Here is a 21,389-nt window from a genome sequence, read left to right as displayed (position 1 = left end):
CAATGCTTGGTTCGACGAGCATGTTTTGAAAATGCTTAAAAAAACGCACAAAAAGCACACCTGGTTCTTCTCATCAAAGGACCTGTGTTGCCCATTATTAGCAGGTACACACGACAGAACGGCCGTCTCTTTTGCATAAGAGTCGTCCGTCTCTTTTCTGCAAAAACAGAGGAAATCCTGGTGCTGTTTTGAATGTTTTAAACATTTTATGAGCTCTTCATGAGTTCTCAGCTGGTAAAAATAATGCCATATGTACACGCATAAAATGATGGCGTTTAATCCAGCACACAGCGTTGTTTTGAATGTTCGGTAAGCAAGCTCCTACGTCATATAAGCCGACCAATCAGGTTGTTACCGTCTCCCTGTGCCTTTGGTTCGGTAACTTTAGGTTCGCTGTTAAAAATGCCGGTGTGAACGCTAAGCGGATCAGGACTATATGTCTGTTTTTGTTTTTTGGTCCAGACCAAACGAACCAAACTAACCGAACTCCAAGTTGAAAACAAGGTCTAAAGCATTTGGAGCTTGTTCGTTTTCGACCACTTCCAGAGGTAGTCGAAAACACATTCGACAGGATTACTTTTGTAGTGTAAACGCTAGTGTGTTCGAACGTGTTCAAACAGCCACAAAAGGCCGTCTGCTCTCCTCCTACTGACCTAATGCATCAACATTATGGGAAGACACTACCAGGCGGGATTTAAACTATGTTGGATTAAGATCCAAGTTTGGTTTGAAGAAGAAAAACGTACCGAGCACAATGTTCTCTCAGCATTCATGATTTCTAACACACACACAGCGTTCGGCTGGTCTTGCGGCAGTCAGAGCAGAAACAAAAGCTGCTGCTCTCCATGTCTTTTAATTGTCTCCGGGCACGTTCATGTGTAAATTACGTGTAAATTATGTGTAAATTAAGTTTATTTTTACCATTAGATCAAAATATCTGAAAAAGCCCATACATTTACCCGCCCATAGACCTTCTGGACAGAAGTGGTCGAAAGTGGACAAAAGAGACGGATTAAAACACCAGGTGTATTGTGTCTACCTCTTCTACTTGTGATCCGATCCACCAATAAATACTTCAATAAATTGCAATATATACTATACTATAATATAACAATAATGTGCTTTGACTGGAAACGACATCGGCGACGACATACAGCCAATGAGAGCACAAGATACAGGGCAAGGGAAAGTTCAGTCCCAGACCTGCAACAGAGTCCCTTGAACATTCAGCGACTGTATCTGATCAGGTCCAGCGTGAGATTCCCAGGAGGCTCTATTGACACGACTGATAGACCGTCATAAACCAAACCTGCTAAACAAAGATATAAAAGAGAGCCGATGATAAAAGACGAGAGAAAAGAGAAGTGCACTGTGGGAAAATCAAGTCCAGTGCAAAGAATTGATCAGCTCTCCCTTTAAAAGAACAACTCCGGTGAGGGGTAATTAACAGATGGTTACTGAGTAGATCGTTCTCTGGGATGCGTTTTCATGAAAATTGAATGTAAAGAGTTTTATCTCTAAAAACAGATTAGCTTATAACGCTTGTCTATGGGGCACAGGGTAAGTGAAATTAAATCGCTACTAACAAGGCTCAAAATAGCCTCACACTAACACAGCAGCATAATGAGGGTCCCTACATGCAAACCGAAACATTGAGAACGTTGTAAGTGTACAAACAGTTTAATAAGAAGATACTTTATAAAGATAGTACATTACACGTATAGGCAGGAGCCATCTTGGAAAACAAAGACGAGTCGAGCCACGAATGCTGTGCTAAGTAAGCTAGTCGATAGGAATTGAGTTTGTGAAATCTAATTACATGGTAATTTTTATTTAAAAAATTAATTTTCTCTGTTGCGTTCAGTGTTTCTTCTGGAAACAACGGACCACATGAGATTCCAAGTCACAATTCATCGCTTAGCAGCGTTCGTGGCTCGACTCGTCATTTCTCACCGGAGTTGTCCTTTAATCAGGGTGATCTCAGTCATATCCATACACAATATCGACAAACTGATTCCATCTTTTATGCATGTATAGCTGTAAAGGTCTACAAATGTTTAGAAATCCAGTGAAGACTGGTTTAAACTGGAATTGAAAGAAAGCAAAGTTCAGAACTCGAACACGATCCCACATTAAGACTTTTTTTTACAGGACAATATTGCAACAAAATTTGATTTTGCTAATTTATAGAATTAAATATGACCTAATTAATCAAATGGTAATTACCATTGCAAGTATGAAATATAACTGAAACCCTGTCCAGTGAAGCATAGCATTTTGCATGTGTGTGTGTGTGTGTGTCACAAGGGAATTGATCTGTCAATTAGTTCAATATTCTGTAAATCACAAAGGATTTGTAAGCATTTGTACATCTCTAAAGTTGGCCATACATAAATGGGTTTACATGCTGTCAATCTGTTGATGTTTTATGGTGTTGTCTTTATGAACATATGAAAATGTATGCGTGCTAGAATGAATATGAATACCTATGAATGCTACACATATTGCATTACAGAATATATGATGTCTTAGGCCGTTGAGCTTTGCAGCAAGTTTTTAGCTTTTCATTTGTTGTCTCATTTTCTCACCTCAGAAAAATGAAGTATACCAACTTCCAAAACGGTTATGAATAAAATATCAGTTTCTTCTCCTCAGCCGCAAATGAGGGTTTCTTGCCTTGTTAAAGGCAGAGAAAATGCTGATTAAATTTTCATTTCACTGCAGTCTTTTTGCACCACACTTTCTGCTGTGAAATATCTGATGAACGGTGGACGAGGGTCGTGTGTATCAGTCCTACAGAGAGGAAACTACATGTCTGTGGCTTCTGAGAATGATCATTTTATATAAAAAACTCTATTTTAATGAGAGAAAATTACACTTTGCCTTGTGTGCAGAGGCTATTTACACTAACTCCGCCCACCGACATCTCATTAGGCCAAAAACATTACAGAAGATACGAAAAGTGGAAATAAAGTGTCTAACGTGGTTTTAATAATAAAGTGTTTATCTTTAGGGTTAGAGATAGGTTTAGGGAGGGCTTTACTGTCCCAATAAGACAACATCCATTTAATCATTTTAGTAAATATAATTAGAGTTTACACTGTAGAAAAGTCTTTCCCTTTAATTGCATTTTTATGTTCAACCGCTAGAGGGCGCATGACTTCCAGCTTACTGATGTTATACACCACCCCCTTTAAGAACATGCGCTTTCCCCTTTAAGAACATGCTCTTCATACACTGCACGCGATGGGTCGCGGTGAGCCTCCAACTTTAAAGCTGTGTGTGTTCATGCAGAAAAGTAAGTTAATTTATAATTTCTGGTGGAAACTTATACATGTTAATGATACTGATGTTGCTGGGATGTTGTATTAACCTTTTAAGAGTATATTTGCCTAATATGACGTTCTTTTTCGATCGACCTCAGAAAGCTAGCGTGCTATATACAAAACCATGTGCTACAGTGTATTGTTGTTATATTAATGTACAGATGTTGCTCTGTAAGCCGTATTAAGATAATTTGAGATGCTACATAAACATAATTGTGACTGTCAACGATTTGCAGACAACTATTTATGTTTATCTGTTTGTTGAACATATGTATATCTGTTTATGGGCAGGATGGTAATGTTTAATATCTTAATGGTGATTGTAATATCATTTATACAATTTTCTTTGTGTTTCAGACCACACACACACACCCCCACATACATACACAAACCCCTGTAGTTGTGTATTGTATTGAACCCAATTGCTCACCAATGACCTGTATCCAAGTGCCCAACTTCATTAAAGTTTTTGGATGAAACTCTCCGAGCCCTTACTCTCTTACCGGAGTCTCCAGTCCTCAAGGCCTATCTGAACAATCCAGAGGTTCCTCCTCTACAAATGGTCCTTCGAGCCGGATGATAGCAATCTTGAGGACAACATGCAGTCAGAGCAGGATGTCACAGAGCCAGTAGTGCGTCCTCGTACTCAGCGGGAGAGACATCCACCAGCGTACTTAAATGATTATGAGGTTGGGTATCAACCAAGCCAATTTCCAGATTTCGGTGTGAATATCAGCAGTATAATACCAGCTGCACAACCCGGCAATGTGACTGCACTTAGTAGACCGCCTTCAGCACATCTATCTGCTAGTTCACATCACAGTCACTCAAGGACAAAGACCAGCAGAAGTTCTCGACGCAGTCGGACATCGACTTCAAGACTCACTGATCTACAGGCAGCTATCGTGGAGGAGAAGATGAAGAGTATGGAGCTTGCGGAGATGCAGAGACAGATGGTGGAGGAGAGCAAAGCTGAAGAACAGTGTGAGTTCCTGGATCAACAAGCACGCTTAGCGCTTTATGAAAGAGACGACCTTCTCAGGGAGCAGCAAAGGAGAAGTCGGCAGTTGGATGAGGAGGCTCGTGCAGCACACAAGACCAAAGAACTGATCACCAAACAGCTTGAAAGACAGCGCCGCATTAAGCAGAAGGAGATGGAGCTGGAGGAAGCGAGTCTTGTCGCATCCCTTCTTCGAGAATCAGAGACTGAAAATGCAACATCTGTTACACATGGCCGAAGTGACTTTGACCCTGGGCAGGTACAGACTGATATACTCTGTTCACAGAAGGTAGAGGTTGCTCACCACATACATCAGTTATCTGATAGTCCACAGCACTCAACACCTTACATACATCAGAGTAATGCTGTCAGCACTCAGCCCTTAACATCACACTCTGTTCCTGAGAACATTACATCTCTCACTACATCCAAACCATTACATGTAGAATCAGTAAATGTTCTTCCTTCTTCTATCTATCCTGTAGTATTGCCGAGTGTGTCCCCCCAACAGGTGAAATTGCCAACTGCGAGTGTATACCCTCCTACAACAGTGCAGCAGTCATTGTCTTTTGAAAGACAGACCTATAGTCTAGGTCAGCCAGGTGCCGATTCAACAGGGACTAGCTATGTCCAGCCGCCTACCTTTGCAGTCCCAGTGCAATTTCAACCTCATCCTCCAACAGGTCAGTTACATCAACCTGTAAGACAGTTGCAGTTTAACCCACAGCCCCTGACAGCGCCTAGTGTCCCAGGTGTACAGCCACTTGCCCCAGTCAATGTAATGGACATGTTGATTGCCAGTTCATATGGTATACCCAAACCAGCTCTGCCCAAATTTGATAGTGGTAGGGAGTCTGATTTTGCCTTACTGAAGATGGCTTTAGACAGTCTTGTGGGTGCTCATGCTCACCTCACAGAGCAGTTTAAATACCAAGTGCTTCTGGACCGATTGAAGCTGCCAAGTGCCTACAAATTAGCCCAAGCTTATATGCATGACCCCACTCCGTACACTACTGCATTGAAGGCCCTCCAAGACAAATATGGGCAAGCCCGTCAACTTGTACAGAGTGAACTTGGAGCTATATTGAACTCTCCACCGGTCAGAGTAGGAGATGCTGAAGCATTTGATAACTTTGCGCTTTCAATACATTCTCTTGTGGGCATGCTTCGTTCACTAGAGGGTGAGAACGGCTATGAGCTGAAATGTGGCTCACATGTGGACAGACTTTTAGCTAAACTGCCTGCCAGCTACCGTGATGGGTTTGTTGAACATTGTCTGAGCCGTGGTATACTAATAACAGGGACAGATAAAACATACACCCTGCTTGACCTATCAGCTTGGCTTCAGCTGAAATCCCAGGCAAAACGCATCTCAAGCAGAGCAGTGGAGATGTTTCAAGAGCCTCAACGAAAAGGGAAGAGAATTCAGAGTCAGCCATTATCATCTGTCTACTACAACACCAGTAGTATTCCAGATAAACCACAGCCTACCTCTCTGACTCACCGTACTTTCCCACTAAAGCCTAAAGAGAAGCCTAAACCTTATTGTCCATATTGTTACACACGTGAGCACTATCTCAGTTTGTGTTCCCAATTCAAGTCACTGACTATTGACCAGATAGCAGAATGGCTTAAAGACAAAAGCTGTTGGCGTTGCGGACGCAACCACAAACCAGAGGCATGTACACTAAAAAAGCCCTGTAGAATATGTCAAAAGCAACATCTTACTGTGCTACATGATGTCAATGAACAGGAGCCCAACAAAGTCCTCATGGTTAGTACCCATCCAGACACCATTTATCTTGATCGTCCTAATCGTCCTCAACAGGTCATGTTAAAGGTGGTCAAAGTACTACTCCATAATGCTGAACGTTCACTAGAGGCATATGCTTTGCTGGATGATGGTTCCGAGCGGACAATTCTCATTTCTTCCGCTGCACAATATCTCAAATTGCAGAAAGAACCAGAGACACTTTCACTGAGAACTGTACGGCATGAAGTCGTTCACCTGAAAGGGGCATCTGTTTCTTTCGAGATTTCCCCCATTGACAATCCTAAATGTAGACACAAGATACATCATGCATTCACGGCTGATGAACTGGGTCTTTCGGAGCACAGTTACCCAGTTAACCTATTGATGAAGAAGTACAAGCATCTACAGGGTCTGCCAATACCAGTGATTGACAAGGTGAAGCCTGTACTACTGATTGGTTCTGACTTTCCACATTTGCTCATCCCTATCCAGCCTGTTTGTGTTGGCCCTTCTGGGGGACCTGTAGCTATATGTACTTCCCTTGGGTGGACACTTCAAGGTCCCGCCAGCTTGTTCCGTCTTCCTGCTGAAGAGCAACACTTTTTCTTTACTGCAGTGAGCTCTCCCCATTCAGAGCTTCAGAAACATGTAGAGAAACTGTGGCAAATTGATACGTTGCCCTATATTAGTGAGAAGGCAGCTACCCGCTCCAAGCTTGACCAGCACGCCTTTGAATTGCTTGAGCAGCGCACTGTAAGGGTTGATGTTGATGGCACAAGGAGATATGCTACACCGCTTCTCAGACGGAAGGATCATCTTTGTCTACAAGCACCCAAATCTGCTTGTCTTTCACTTCTTCGAAGTACAGAGCGACGAATCGCAAATGATGCCAAACAAGCCATGACCTACTGTCACGAGATCCAAAAGCTAGAGACGGCAGGTTATGTGAAGAGATTGACACCTGAGATTGTGGAATCCTCTACTGAGTCATGGTACCTCCCGCATCACTTGGTCCAACATAATAACAAAGCAAGACTTGTTTTCAATTGTTCATATCAGTACAGAGGACAAGCACTAAATGATCACCTTCTTCCAGGTTCCATCTTGGGTCCATCCTTGCTTGGTGTCCTCCTTCGGTTTCGTGAGCACACGGTGGCTATCAGTGGAGACATTAAAGCAATGTTCCACCAGATCAGACTTTTGCCAGAAGACCGCTCCTTGTTACGTTTCATCTGGAGAGACATGAAGAGGGATGAAGAACCAAGGGTCTTTGAATGGCAGGTTCTTCCTTTTAGGACGACCTGCAGTCCTTGTTGCGCCACATATGCACTACAAAGACATGTGAAGGAAAACTGCGAAGGCTACGAAGATGTTCAATGGTCTGTAGAGCAAGCATTCTACGTGGATAACTGTTTACAGAGTCTGGACTCCCCAGAGAAAGCCCGTAACCTCATTGACAAGATGCGCAGTCATTTGTCTTCTGGTGGCTTTGAAATACGCCAGTGGGCGAGTAATGTACCGGCGGTAGTCGAACACCTCCCATTGGAAGCCAGAGCAGCCAGCACCGAACTGTGGCTTTCTGATCATAGTTCGGACCCACAAGAGCCAGCTCTAGGTCTTCGTTGGAATTGTCTTACTGACCACCTTGGGTATAAATCTCGCCAAGTTGACTACTCCGAACCCACACTGCGAAATGTGTACAAAGTACTGGCTACACAATATGACCCACTTGGATATCTTATACCCTTCACCACCAAAGCGAAAATGTTGATTCAAGATCTCTGGAAACTCAAAATTGGTTGGGATGACATCATCCACCCTAAAAGCCTGTTAGTACAATGGCAAGCCTGGGAGGCCGAATTGGCCAATTTGCACACTGTGGAAATACCCAGAGCATACATCCCACCATGCGCTGACACAGAAGGTACCCAGAGAACTATCCATATTTTTTGCGACGCCTTGGAACGAGCATACGGGTCTGTTGCCTACCTTTACACTAAAGATCAGCACAAACGGGTCCATGTAGCCTTTGTGATGGCAAGGTCCAGAGTGGCTCCTCGCAAACAACAATCCATGCCTCGCTTGGAGCTTTGTGCAGCTCTCACAGGAGCGCAGCTGGCAAAGTTGCTCAGTAAAGAACTTTCTGTTCCGTCAGGTGATTTAATTCTGTGGACTGATTCAACCACAGTCCTGAGCTGGCTAAAATCTGACTCTTGTCGCTACAAAGTTTTCGTTGGGACACGCATTGCGGAAATCCAGGACCTGACTTTGGTGTCAAATTGGCGATATGTCAATACCGCAGATAACCCAGCAGATGATCTGACTAGGGGGAAGACTTTGCTAGAGTTGAGCAAACCTCAGCGCTGGAGTCAAGGGCCATGGTTCCTTTATCAAGATCCCAACACCTGGCCATCCTTGCCTGATTTAGCAGATCCTGAGGATCAGGATGAGCTAAAAAAGCAATCATTCGTGGGAAATGCTTGTCTTGCCAAGCCCCAACCTGACATCTCTAATATTAAGAATTGGAACGAACTGTTGAAAGCCACTCACCAATCCCTACATGGGGCGGCTGCGGTCATGACTGCAGCAGATGCCATATCAGCTGAACTACACCTGTTAAAACAAGCTCAGAGTGACAGTTTCCCAGAAGAGGTGAATGCGTTAACCAAAAACAAATCCATATCGGCCCAGAGTCGTCTTGCTTCACTTTCCCCTGAATTTGATCAAACGCTTGGTTTAATCCGAGTTGGAGGAAGACTCCGCCGAGCCGAGGGCCTAGATCCAGACACCATGCATCCAATAATACTAGACCCTAAACATCAGATTACAATGCTCCTAATTAAAGAATATGACAACCAGCTTCTGCATCCAGGTCCAGAGAGGGTCTTAGGCGAGATCAGACGCAAGTATTGGATCCTGCGTGGCAGAGAATCCATCAAGAAGCACCAGTACAACTGTTTAATGTGTCAAAAATGGAGAGCAAATCCTGTGATTCCGAAGATGGCAGACTTGCCCCCCTCTCGACTACGGCTATATAAACCACCTTTCTGGTCCACGGGTATAGACTGTTTCGGGCCGTTCACAGTTAAACTGGGTAGACGCACAGAGAAACGCTGGGGCATCATATTCAAATGTATGACCACATGCTGCATACATCTTGATCTCTTGGAGAACATGGACACGGATGCTTTCTTGATGGCATTAAGACGATTTGTCTCACGTCGTGGTAAGCCATTTGAGATATTGGCTGATAGAGGCACTAACTTCCGGGGAGGAGCTACTGAACTCCAGGGAGCCTTTGCATCATTAGAGGTTCCACTCAGAGAACATCTAGCAGGTCAAGAAATAACTTTCCAGTTTAACCCTCCACACGCCCCACACTTTGGAGGGACCTGGGAGCGAGAGATACGGTCAGTGAAGACTGCCCTTCAGGTAGTCTTGGGCAATCAAACAGTGACTGAAGCCGTTTTGCGTACAGTAATAGTGGAAGTTGAGGGAATCATCAACTCTAAGCCACTCGGCTACGTTTCTTCAGATGTTGCCGATCCAGACCCTGTCACACCAAATCTACTGCTAATGGGTCGTCGTGATGCATCACTCCCCCAAGCAATCTACTCATCTAGTGATCTGTTAGGTCGAAGACGGTGGCGACACAGCCAAATCCTAGCTGACCACTTTTGGGTTAACTTCATCCGACATTACTTACCAAGCCTACAGCCCCGGCAAAAATGGCAGAAGGACAATGCCAATCTAAGTAATGGTCAAGTCGTCATGATAGTTGACCCACAGTTGCCCCGAGCTTTGTGGCCTATTGGCAGAGTGACTAAAACCTATGCAGGAGCAGATAATCGCATACGCACAGCCGAGGTACAGGTGAAAGGACGAACTTATCTGCGGCCTGTTGCCCGGTTAGTTAAGTTGCCCTCATGGGAGGATGAGGAAGAAGATGATAACTGACACTGAGACTTTTCCCTTCTAATTACAAATTTAGATACTAAATTTGGGGGCGGCAATGTAGAAAAGTCTTTCCCTTTAATTGCATTTTTATGTTCAACCGCTAGAGGGCGCATGACTTCCAGCTTACTGATGTTATACACCACCCCCTTTAAGAACATGCGCTTTCCCCTTTAAGAACATGCTCTTCATACACTGCACGCGATGGGTCGCGGTGAGCCTCCAACTTTAAAGCTGTGTGTGTTCATGCAGAAAAGTAAGTTAATTTATAATTTCTGGTGGAAACTTATACATGTTAATGATACTGATGTTGCTGGGATGTTGTATTAACCTTTTAAGAGTATATTTGCCTAATATGACGTTCTTTTTCGATCGACCTCAGAAAGCTAGCGTGCTATATACAAAACCATGTGCTACAGTGTATTGTTGTTATATTAATGTACAGATGTTGCTCTGTAAGCCGTATTAAGATAATTTGAGATGCTACATAAACATAATTGTGACTGTCAACGATTTGCAGACAACTATTTATGTTTATCTGTTTGTTGAACATATGTATATCTGTTTATGGGCAGGATGGTAATGTTTAATATCTTAATGGTGATTGTAATATCATTTATACAATTTTCTTTGTGTTTCAGACCACACACACACACCCCCACATACATACACAAACCCCTGTAGTTGTGTATTGTATTGAACCCAATTGCTCACCAATGACCTGTATCCAAGTGCCCAACTTCATTAAAGTTTTTGGATGAAACTCTCCGAGCCCTTACTCTCTTACCGGAGTCTCCAGTCCTCAAGGCCTATCTGAACAATCCAGAGGTTCCTCCTCTACATACACTCTATGTTATTGTATACCATTTAATGTACAACAACACTAAAGTGCAAATTAATTATAAATAGCATCTAACTACTATTTACACTTAAAGCCAAATCTCTTATGTTTTTCATCTTATAAGAGCACAAATAAATGTCTTTACTTAATGACTGATATCATTTAAATAGTTATTGTGGGAAATTACCCCTTTCTGTGACATTTCTAGACTCAAACAAACAAAAAAGTCAGGGGAGTGGCCAGTGTTTTTTCATAGCCAATCAGAAAGCATCTCTGCCTGTCAATCATTCCTGATGTGTCTTTTGAAGGCGTCACCAAGCTGACTATACAAATCACTGTACATATAAGCTGTACAAAGTTATTGCTGTATGTAAGCATTACGGGGAACAATTGCATTTTTTGCTGGTAATTTTTTTAAAGTAAATATTAGGCCTATTTTAATTCAGAATACATCCAGTATTAATACAGAAAATATCCAGTATAATTCAGAATAATTTGTATAAAATAAAGTAACTGCTAGCTAACTTGTAATTGTTAGAAAGTCCAAGGCTCATCCTCTTTTCATCAAAAATGTGAAAAAGTAAGAAAAGTGACACATAACGAAAATCCACATTGTCACATCATACTAATATCCATGTGATCAAGGCCATTTATTCACGGATATGAGATACCATTTTAATTTGGGAAGAATTCAAGTTGTCAAAAGTGTCTCTAACTTAAGAATAACCAATATATAATTTTACACATATTAACATTTTCTTCAAGAATGGCAGAGTAGCCAAACATAACAGCACTACTTTTTTCAATAAGTTCCAGTTTTAAATCATAAAGAATGGCCTATAAAAGATTTTATTCAAGCAAAATGAAGACATTTCTTTAAAGTATTGATATTATGCACCTGGAATAAAATGGAGAACACACCTGCGTTGCCATGAATTAAAAAATATGCACACACAACTTCCTGAAGCCTGATAAAAACGAGGAAACGGCCTCGTGTGAAAGCCACAGACATGACGGCTTGAGCAGCCCGACTCCTGTCATATTTCCTTTCTGTAGAATATACGACCCTTCCCTCTCTGGCTTTTATCCCATGTGGAAGAAATTATGGACGCAAATGGCGCTCATATTGCATGCATGTCACAGGGGAAATGTAAAATATTAAAATAGACGAGGTGGGTGGGGAGTGTGTAGCATTTACTTTAGGGAAATAAAAAATGGATGGAGCGATAGTTTAGCGAAACCTGTCGAGAGTTCAAGGTTGTGTTGACAGACCAAAATCGGTGTCACATCTGTCAGGTGGTCTTGATTATGAAACATAAATTTCTTCATAAATTTAGCTTAAAGGGGTGGTTGCATGCGGTTTCCCTTTTTTAACTAAGTTAGTGTGTAATGTTGCTGCTCGAGCATAAACAGTATCTGCAAAGTTACAGCGCTGAAAGTTCAATGCAAACGGAGATATTGGCTTTTAAAGTTATGGCAGTTTATCGCCTACAAAAACGGCCGGTTTGGACTACAACGAGCTTCTTCCTGGGTTGGTGACATCATAAACCCTTGCTAGTCTCCGCAGATGTGACTTCTGCCCGTAATGGTAAGGGGCGTGGCGTTTCCGACAACCTGTGCTTGGCACTTCAGCCAATAAAAATACAGGAAACTACATTTGGCCATCTAACCAATCTAAGACCATTGCGTTTTTCGATGGGCTTCATAGAAGCAGGAAGCAAACGAGCCGTTCAAAGGACAGTGGAGACAGCGGTGTGGAATAAAGGGAGAATAGAAGAAAAATACGGCGTAAAAAAAAAAGAAGAAGTATTAAGACATGTTATACTGCACCCCACAAACACAACACAGCCTAGAAAAAAAACACAGAACCACCCCTTTAATGTCTTCTTATCTAGGTGTTTAGGTGAGTTTTAGTGGATGTATGAAGTCAGTTCTCACTGAAAAACAAAATCATACATTTAATTAAGAAGCAAAATGATTATGTATCAAAATTAAGTGAGTTTATGTTTAAAACAAGAAAATATATGGAAGCTTGTTTCCGCCCCGAATACATTTTTTTAAAGGTAACTGAGACTTTTTATCTCACAATTCTGACTTTTTTGTAACACTTTATAACAGTGTCCTTGTTACATATATTGCATGTACTTACTATAGTCATAACAGTAAATTATGCATAATTACATGCAACTAACCCTCAACCAAACCCTAACGTAAGTACATGTTAATCAATATTACTCAGTACTTAAATATATAATTACACTGTAATAATGACACCTTGAATAAAGTCTAACCGACTTTGCTCACAATTGCGAGTTTATATCACACAATTCTGACGTATGGCAAATAACAGTGTGTCTCACAGTGTGGCGAAGATTCAAACAAAGTTTAATGAAAAAGGACACTCAGGTGAGTCATACAGGTAGGTCACAACACACTCTATACAGCAACGAGACTGGACACCGACTGAAGAACAGGAGAACTAAATAGCAAACACAATCGAGTTCATTGACAAGACACAGCTGAAAACAGATGAGTGGCGGGAAACTGAACAAAGAAACGTGACAAAGGAACAAAACGGAACATGGCTGTCACAATTATAACTTTATATCACGGGATTCTGAGAAAAAAAAAGATTTGGGAGACGAAAACTTGCATTTGCAAGAAAAAAAAAGTCTGAATTGTGAGATAAAAAGTTGCAAATACCTTTTTTATTTTTTACTCTGTGGCAGAAACAAGCTTCAATTCAATTCAAAATATATATATAAATAATAATCTTTCAGAAAACAAAGCTTACTATCTTATTTTTGCTCTCTTAAGTAAATGTATCTTGATGTAAGAATGTTTGATATTTGCACTGGAAAACAAGACAAAAATACTGAGGAAGAAAGTTCACACACATAAAAAAAAGTACAAAAGCTGTCACTGTGGTTGTATCTTTTCACTGTTAACCCTTATTTACCCCTAAAGGTGTTAGTAGTATATTAGTGAAGTAGTGTTTAAATTGTACACATTAATACCATTTGAAAGAGTTTCACCCTAATGACACACCTTCTTTTCTCCCTGAGAGTGCAGGTAAAGTTCATCATTTTAATAACTTTGCATGCTTCTCAAACAAAGTTATAAAATACGTTTTTGCTTCTAAAGGATGTGCTATTTTTCTTCATACAAGACAATGCACTAGATGAATGCTTTTCTCAGTCACTACGCTCACGAGCACATTTGCTCAAGAAACGTACATTATGCTTTTAGCTCTACACCGACATAGAAGTACATAAGTAGGGAAGAAACGCCGGAGATTTAAATCAATTATGCTCCATTCTCTTGTCCATTTTCCAGGCCACTGATCCATGCCGCCCGTCTCTGACAGTCCTCCACAGCCTACGGTAAGCAAGCTGAACACAAGCCGCCTGGGCCGAGAGAGTGTAATGATCCACCCACCGCAGTCCAGCACATCTTAACCACTGTGCAGCTCAGTTAATCGCACAACTCGCTGCTAACAGGAACAGCAGCCAATGCACAGGGAATGTGTGTGCATAAACACAGACATGGCTGACAGATTCAGAGGCACATATTCAGAATCATATTTAGGTAATCTTTTAGTCATGTTCATAGTATGACTGTATAGCTACTAAAAATATTGCAATGATGATCACTAGGGATGCAACAATGCAATTTGTCCACGGTTCAATTCATACCTCGGTTTTTAACTACGGTTTTCGGTTCGGTTCGGTTTTTTTAGTATTCTATTCTTAGGCAAAAGGAACAGAAAAGGGTTAAGGAGAAAATGTTTTTATTGTAATACTCTTTTCTTTATTTCACTTAAAAGACTTGAAAACCCTTACTTTAACTTACAACCCCAAATCAGAAAAAGTTGGGACAGTTTGGAAAACGCAAATAAAAAAAAGAAAGTAATGATTTCTAAATTTACTTTGACTTGTATTTCATTGCAGACAATATGAACACAAAATATTTCATGTTTTGTCTGATCAACTTCATGTCATTTGTAAATATGCATCCTTTCCTGTCATTCAGACCTGCAACACATTTCAAAAAAAGTTGGGACAGGAGCAATTTAGGGCTAGTAATGAGGTAAAAGGGTTAAATAATGATGTCATTTGAAACAGGTGATGTCAACAGGTGATTGAAATTATGATTTGGTACAAAAGCAGCATCCAAGAAAGATCCAATCCTTTAGGAGCAAAGATGGGCCGAGGATCGCCAGTTTGCCAACAAATACGTGAAAAAATTATTGAAATGTTTAAAAACAATGTTCCTCAAAGAAAGATAGGAAGAGATTTGGATATTTCACATTCAACAGTGCATAACATAATTACAAGAGACAAGGAATCTGGATGAATTTCAGTGCGTAAAGGACAAGGCCGCAAGCCTAAGCTGAACAACCATGATCTCCAATCCCTCAGGCGGCACTGCATCAAGAATCGTCATTCATCTATAAGCGATATCACCACATGGGCTCAGGACTACTTTGGCAAACCTTTGTCAAGTACCACAATACGTAGTTACATCCACAAATGCCAGTTAAAACTGTACTGTGCCAAAAGGAAGCCTTATGTTAACAGTGTCCAGAAGCGCCGTCGACTTCTCTGGGCTCGGAGGCATCTGGGATGGACCATCACACAGTGGAAATGTGTACTGTGGTCAGATGAATCAGTATTTCAGGTATTTTTTGGGAGGAATGGACGCCGTGTGCTCCGGACCAAAGAAGAAAAGGATCATCCAGACTGTTACCAGCAACAAGTCCAAAAGCCAGGGTCTGTCATGGTATGGGGTTGTGTCAGTGCCCTTGGCAAAGGTAACTTGCACTTCTGTGAAGGCAACATTAATGCTGAAAAGTACATAGAGATTTTGGAGCATAATATGCTGCCTTCAAGAAGATATCTTTTGCAGGGACGTCCATGCATATTTCAACAAGACAATGCAAAACCACATTCTGCACACATTACAAAGTCCTGGCTGCGGAGGAAGAGGGTACGGGTACTTGACTGGCCTGCCTGCAGTCCTGACCTGTCTCCAATAGAGAGTGTGTGGCACATTTTGAAGCGCAAAATGCGACAACGAAGACCCCGTACTGTTGCCCACCTTAAGACTTGTTTGCAGGAAGAATGGGACAAAATTACACCTGAAACACTTCATCACTTGGTGTCTTCAGTCCCTAAACGTCTTTTAAGTGTTGTGAAAAGGAATGGCAACATTACAAAGTGCTAAATGCTTTACTGTCCCAACTTTTTTTGAAATGTGTTGCAGGTCTGAATGACAGGAAAGGATGCATATTTACAAATGACATGAAGTTGATCAGACAAAACATGAAATATTTTGTGTTCATATTGTCTGTTTTTTATTTTATTTGCACATTCCATACTGTCCCAACTTTTTCTGATTTGGGGTTGTAAAACTTTACTTAAAAAAACCCTTGTACACATTCCCAGTGTATTGTTTAATATAAAATAAATATATATAAAGATTTACAGTGGCAGCTCAGAGATGTACAGTAGCATTTAAGTATGAATTTGAATGAATTAATGTAGGCTAAAATGAAAACTACATATCCTTCAATATACAACATTGATTAAAAGCTACTGTATTAAATGTGTTTTTTTAATAATCATTTTAGAGGTGAACTGTTCCTTTAAGAACAGCGTGTTCACTAGGCTGCTGCTGTCAATTGAAGACCTGCTCACATCTCATATATAGACGCACGATTTTACTTTCACTTTAGACATAACCGACTGCGTTTATATGTTAACCTTGTGTGTATTTGACAGTATTAGCGCAGTAAGACTTTCCAGTAATCACATGTGTTTGACAGACGTTTAGTGCGCGCTCTCAATGCAAATTAAATGTTTAACTGGCAAGGCTTTAAAACGCGGCTAACATCCCCTAACTTTAGTTGATATGATTGGATATTTGCTCATATCAGTGTGTAGACTCACAGGCACACTCAGAAAGAGCCGAAATAAACTGAGAGAAATATTTCAAACGGAGAGAAATGGAAATAATTAATTGAATGCAAAAACGGAAAAAACGAAATTCACAGCACGTATTGAACCGTGAATGCCGTACCGAACAGTTCAATATTATATTGAGTATTGTGACATCCCTAATGATCACATTTAGTGGTGCTACATGATATCTCAAATTAAGGGCCAGATTGTGCTAGCGCAAACTCTCTTTTGGCATTTAAAAACCACTGTCAGGATTGTACTAAAGACACGCAGTGAGCACTGAAAAGGCTCGGACAGGGTTATTTTTGCGGCTGACCCTATTGCGTATGCATTTGTAGGAGTTTCCCTTTCAAAAGCAAAATGTATGTGAGGAGAGTATTTAAATGAATCACACAAGGTGATTTACCAAGGTTTATACTCGTCTATTTACTGGTGTTTGCGCTGTTATATACCGCCCAAAAAAACACGTCTTACTTACTAAAGGTTTACTGTGTAACTTTTCCGTCCGCTAGCGGTCGCCTATTCAAAACAAAGGCGTGGTTTGATGACACCAAGTTTGATTACAGCATCTTGGGACATGTGGTCTTCACCTCACAGCCGGTGGGAAAGAATCGGGATAGGACTCGGCAGAAATCATGTTCATGGATGTGATTATTAATATTACTATAGTGTGAAGCAGAGCAGGAGCGAGTGTTGAGGAGCTGGAGTGATTGTTAGTAAGAGATGAACGCGACACAGCTCGCGAGCAGCGGGACTTTTATTATGCCACAGTCGCCGGCATGAGTATGAGTACATGAGTGTGAGGTAACGCAACTCTGTGTATCATATTAAACACATCTGAGTGTGTTGAGAATGATGTTCTGACGTTACTCTGTGCGTTCGCTCAGCGGCTGCTGTGACACTTGTTCACACTGCTAAAAGTAAAACATTTCTCCAGAATAAAACCGAGAGTAACGCAGATATGACTCCATCGACAGGCGACTCCCTCACACGTCCCGGTTCATTAGTTAAAAAGGCAATTTTCTCACGATTTACAAATAGTGATATTGTAAGAACTCAACGGAACAAAATATATAACACTGGCCTAATGGTTTTTGGATATTTTACTGAAAAAATGTTACATAGTGCACCTTTAAACCAGGTGCTAATTTGTGCAGCTCTTTGTTGATTGTGTTGGTCATTATGAAAATGATCCAGCTGCATCTGTGTACTTTAGTTTTCTCTTAACGCAACTGACACTTTGACACTGTTGCAATTTTTAAAAGTTCATTATTTTGATTATTGGGTGTAATAGAAAAGGTTGACATGCTTTAATGTACAAAAACACATATTTTTTTACATACTATACAGTACATTATTACACCTTTATTCCCACCAGTCTCTCTGAAACAATCTGATTTCTACAAAGCCCCTCCTTCCGAAAAGCTCAGAGTGCTCTGATTGGCCAGCTGACCCAGTCTGTTGTGATTGGCCAACACCTCGAGCATGTGCCAGAAATGTAACACACATTACCATAATCGTGTCAGCTTCCAAGGCTTCTAAAGCATTGTAAACACACGGTTTATAATAATGTTGTTGGTTTTACGGTATCAGTCCAAGCTTGATTCTGGGAGCGATTCACACAGAATCCATTTTTTTCTGTTAAAAACGCAAGATGCCAGTTGGTGGAATGAAAAAGGCGCAAGGTCTAGAGATGCGTTTTGTAAAAGTTGACCTCATTTTAACTTGGATGCCGTGTTTTTCATGTCATGTATGAAGCATTCATCTAGCGCATGTTTACACTGAAAAGTAATGGAAAAGTAGCATAGTGGACTGGAGAAACGTGTTCTGTGTGAACGGCCCCTTAAAAAGTTAATAAATCGTAACCAAATGTGCAAGCAACATTTTACCAGTGGGAGACTATGAGCTTTGTAACTGCACATCATATACTTGCACAAACAGCATTAAAGCATTAAAAGCATCATATGACCTCTTTGAAAAAGTCCAATTTAAACTGAATGAGGGACCGATCCACATCAAGAAAACTGAATATCATAGATATCAGGCCTTGCAACCTCATAGCAATGCACTAACAAGCATTCAGAAACCATATAACATCACCCTGGAAAGCTAAACATGTGCATCACTCACATTTCCTCAAGAAAAAGCTAAAATCCGGCTGCTTTATCATTCATAAACCTTTAATAAACCACTTTCTGCATGCATATTATCTCCATTGCTAACACAACAGCCAGCATGTTAAGTACTTTTGTTATATTTTATATTGCCCAAATAGAGATATAATATTCAGCTTGATTTATTTCACTCATTAGCTCTGTCAGATTGCGTCAATACTAAAATGCCCCCAGTAGACTTCAGAAGTGCTTACTTAATATAAAGCACGTCTGTAAATCATCCTAATGAATCAAATGCAATTGCTTTGCTTTACTTAAAGCTGACAATTGATTTTGCAGAATGCGAGATGCATATTTACAAAAATGCAAGCACTGCAAAAATTGTGTTTGTGAAAATATTGAGTGTTGAGAAGGGAGTTGCTCACTACCATGGCAATGTCAGAGTGTTTACTGCGCTGGCACTGACGCCGCTGTCATGACTCAGGAATGTTTTGTGCTACTTTTACACTACCAAAAGCCCAACACAGTTCACCAATGAATTTCCATGCCTTTCCAAGGCATTTGTGATTACTGGATATGGATTTTTAATTATTTCATGGATTACACTTACAAAGAAACATCAACCATTTAAATATAGTATAGCTTAAAAATCACTATAGCTATTTGATGGTTCAATGATTGATTTGAATTATTTCGATGACTGTGCCATGCAGCAGAACCTGATCTTGCCATCTTTGTTAATCCTGGAACAACATTCCATTTTACCAGTCAGATTTGAGGGACAAGTTTACAGTTTATGTCAAATTTAGGCTTACAACCAGGGTTAGGAGCTTCTACATCAGTGTTATTCCCCTTTCATTTCCCTCTGGTTTTAGGGATAACTTATGGGTAGGGTTAGGACTACATTTTCAGAAAGGAATGTTCTTCCAGGATCAACAAAATATGCTGACCCAGACAAAATCAGGACGTGCTTTCCACGCCTGTTATTATCTGATATATCCAGGTTTGTTGTGAACTTGTGACCCTGCGGGAACTAGAGACGAATTATATAAAATTGATCACAATTCAAAAAGATCACGATTCAAAAACAAAAATGTTTATTTCAGACCAATACAGGCTACTAAACAAAATAACGTAATTTAGCCTAATATTCTGCTTTAGCCTAATAAAATCTATTAAAAAAATAGGAATCAAAATATAGAATTATGTAAATCATATTGTAAATTAAAACTTTTACATAAAATATATATTAAAGGTAACCATTTAAAGGTAGTGACAGACCTAAAGAAAAACAGTAGGATGGCTAAACATAATTTGTGACATAATTTTTTTTAAACGAATTATACAAATACATTTTATTGTAAGGTTTTAAATCAGCCAACAAATAATTATTATTTTTAAAAACTTATTAATGAACAAATCAATTCAATGAATGATAAAAAATGCTTTATAAAGAGACACTTGGATTTGTTTCTGAATGAATCGTTTGAAAGAACGATCATACCCACTTTAACACATTCACTTATTTTGTTCACTAATATGAATCAGTGTTTTTAAATGAGTTGGTTGAAGGAATGATTCAATGCAAGCTTATAATAGTTACTTGTTCGTTGAATGAATCAGTGTTTTTCAGCGAGTCCGTTGAATGAATGATTCAATGCCCAGTGCCCACTTATATTAGAGTAACTCGTTCGTTCCCAAATGAATCAGTGTTTTTAAACGAGTCGTTGAATGAATGATTCAATGTCCACTTATAATAGTCACTTGTTCATTCCCAAATAAATCAGTGTTTTTAAACGAGTCGGTTGAGTGAATGATTCAATGGCCACTTATAATACAGTCACTTGTTCGTTCCCAAATGAATCAGTGTTTTTAAACGAGTCGGTTGAGTGAATGATTCAATGGCCACTTATAATACAGTCACTTGTTTCGTTCCCGTATGAATCAGTGTTTTAAAAGAGTTGGTTGAATGAATGATTCGAAACCCGAATGCAATGATCAGATGGACACTTTTTGGTCCTGAGACTTCCACAGAAGCTATATGTTTTGTATATTTAGACCTTTTCTATTATCGATTGCTATCAGGAGGATGTAAAGAGAGTTTCAACCAGTACAAACCGTGTTTATGCCCTACCTTATAAACATATCTCAGAATAATCTGAACCTCTTATAGTAACATAAAAATGGAGAAATTCATTACACATTTAAAGCTGATGCGCAAAGCATCTACTGAGTTGCACATTTTTTTATTTCAGTGTTTCTGCAATGGTTACATCGATGAGCAGCTCTGAATCAGCCCTCTTATTGTATACAATGCTCTGTTAACACGCAATCAACAAGTAATCAAACAGTATTTTTGCTAAATAGTAAGCCTACTGAAGATATCAACCACACCATTACAAAATACATCCTCAGAAAACGTCACAGACGCAGCTCAT

The 21,389-nt window shown here is 40.2% G+C and overlaps 2 protein-coding genes across 4 annotated transcripts in view; one reads left to right on the top strand and one right to left on the bottom strand.

Annotated features, from left to right (window-relative positions):
- The window catches only part of crybb3 (crystallin, beta B3), a 783,391-nt gene that overhangs the window by 19,545 nt on the left and 742,457 nt on the right, over positions 1-21,389 (top strand). The window lies entirely within an intron of this gene.
- Positions 1-21,389, bottom strand: part of pbx3a (pre-B-cell leukemia homeobox 3a) — a 75,177-nt gene that overhangs the window by 51,780 nt on the left and 2,008 nt on the right. The gene's annotated exons all lie outside the window — the stretch shown is intronic.

Source organism: Pseudorasbora parva, chromosome 3 (assembly GCF_024679245.1).
Source record: "Pseudorasbora parva isolate DD20220531a chromosome 3, ASM2467924v1, whole genome shotgun sequence".
In the NCBI taxonomy this organism is placed as follows: domain Eukaryota; kingdom Metazoa; phylum Chordata; class Actinopteri; order Cypriniformes; family Gobionidae; genus Pseudorasbora; species Pseudorasbora parva.
Note: the sequence above shows the minus strand (reverse complement) of the source record. Positions and strands in the feature narration are given on the sequence as shown.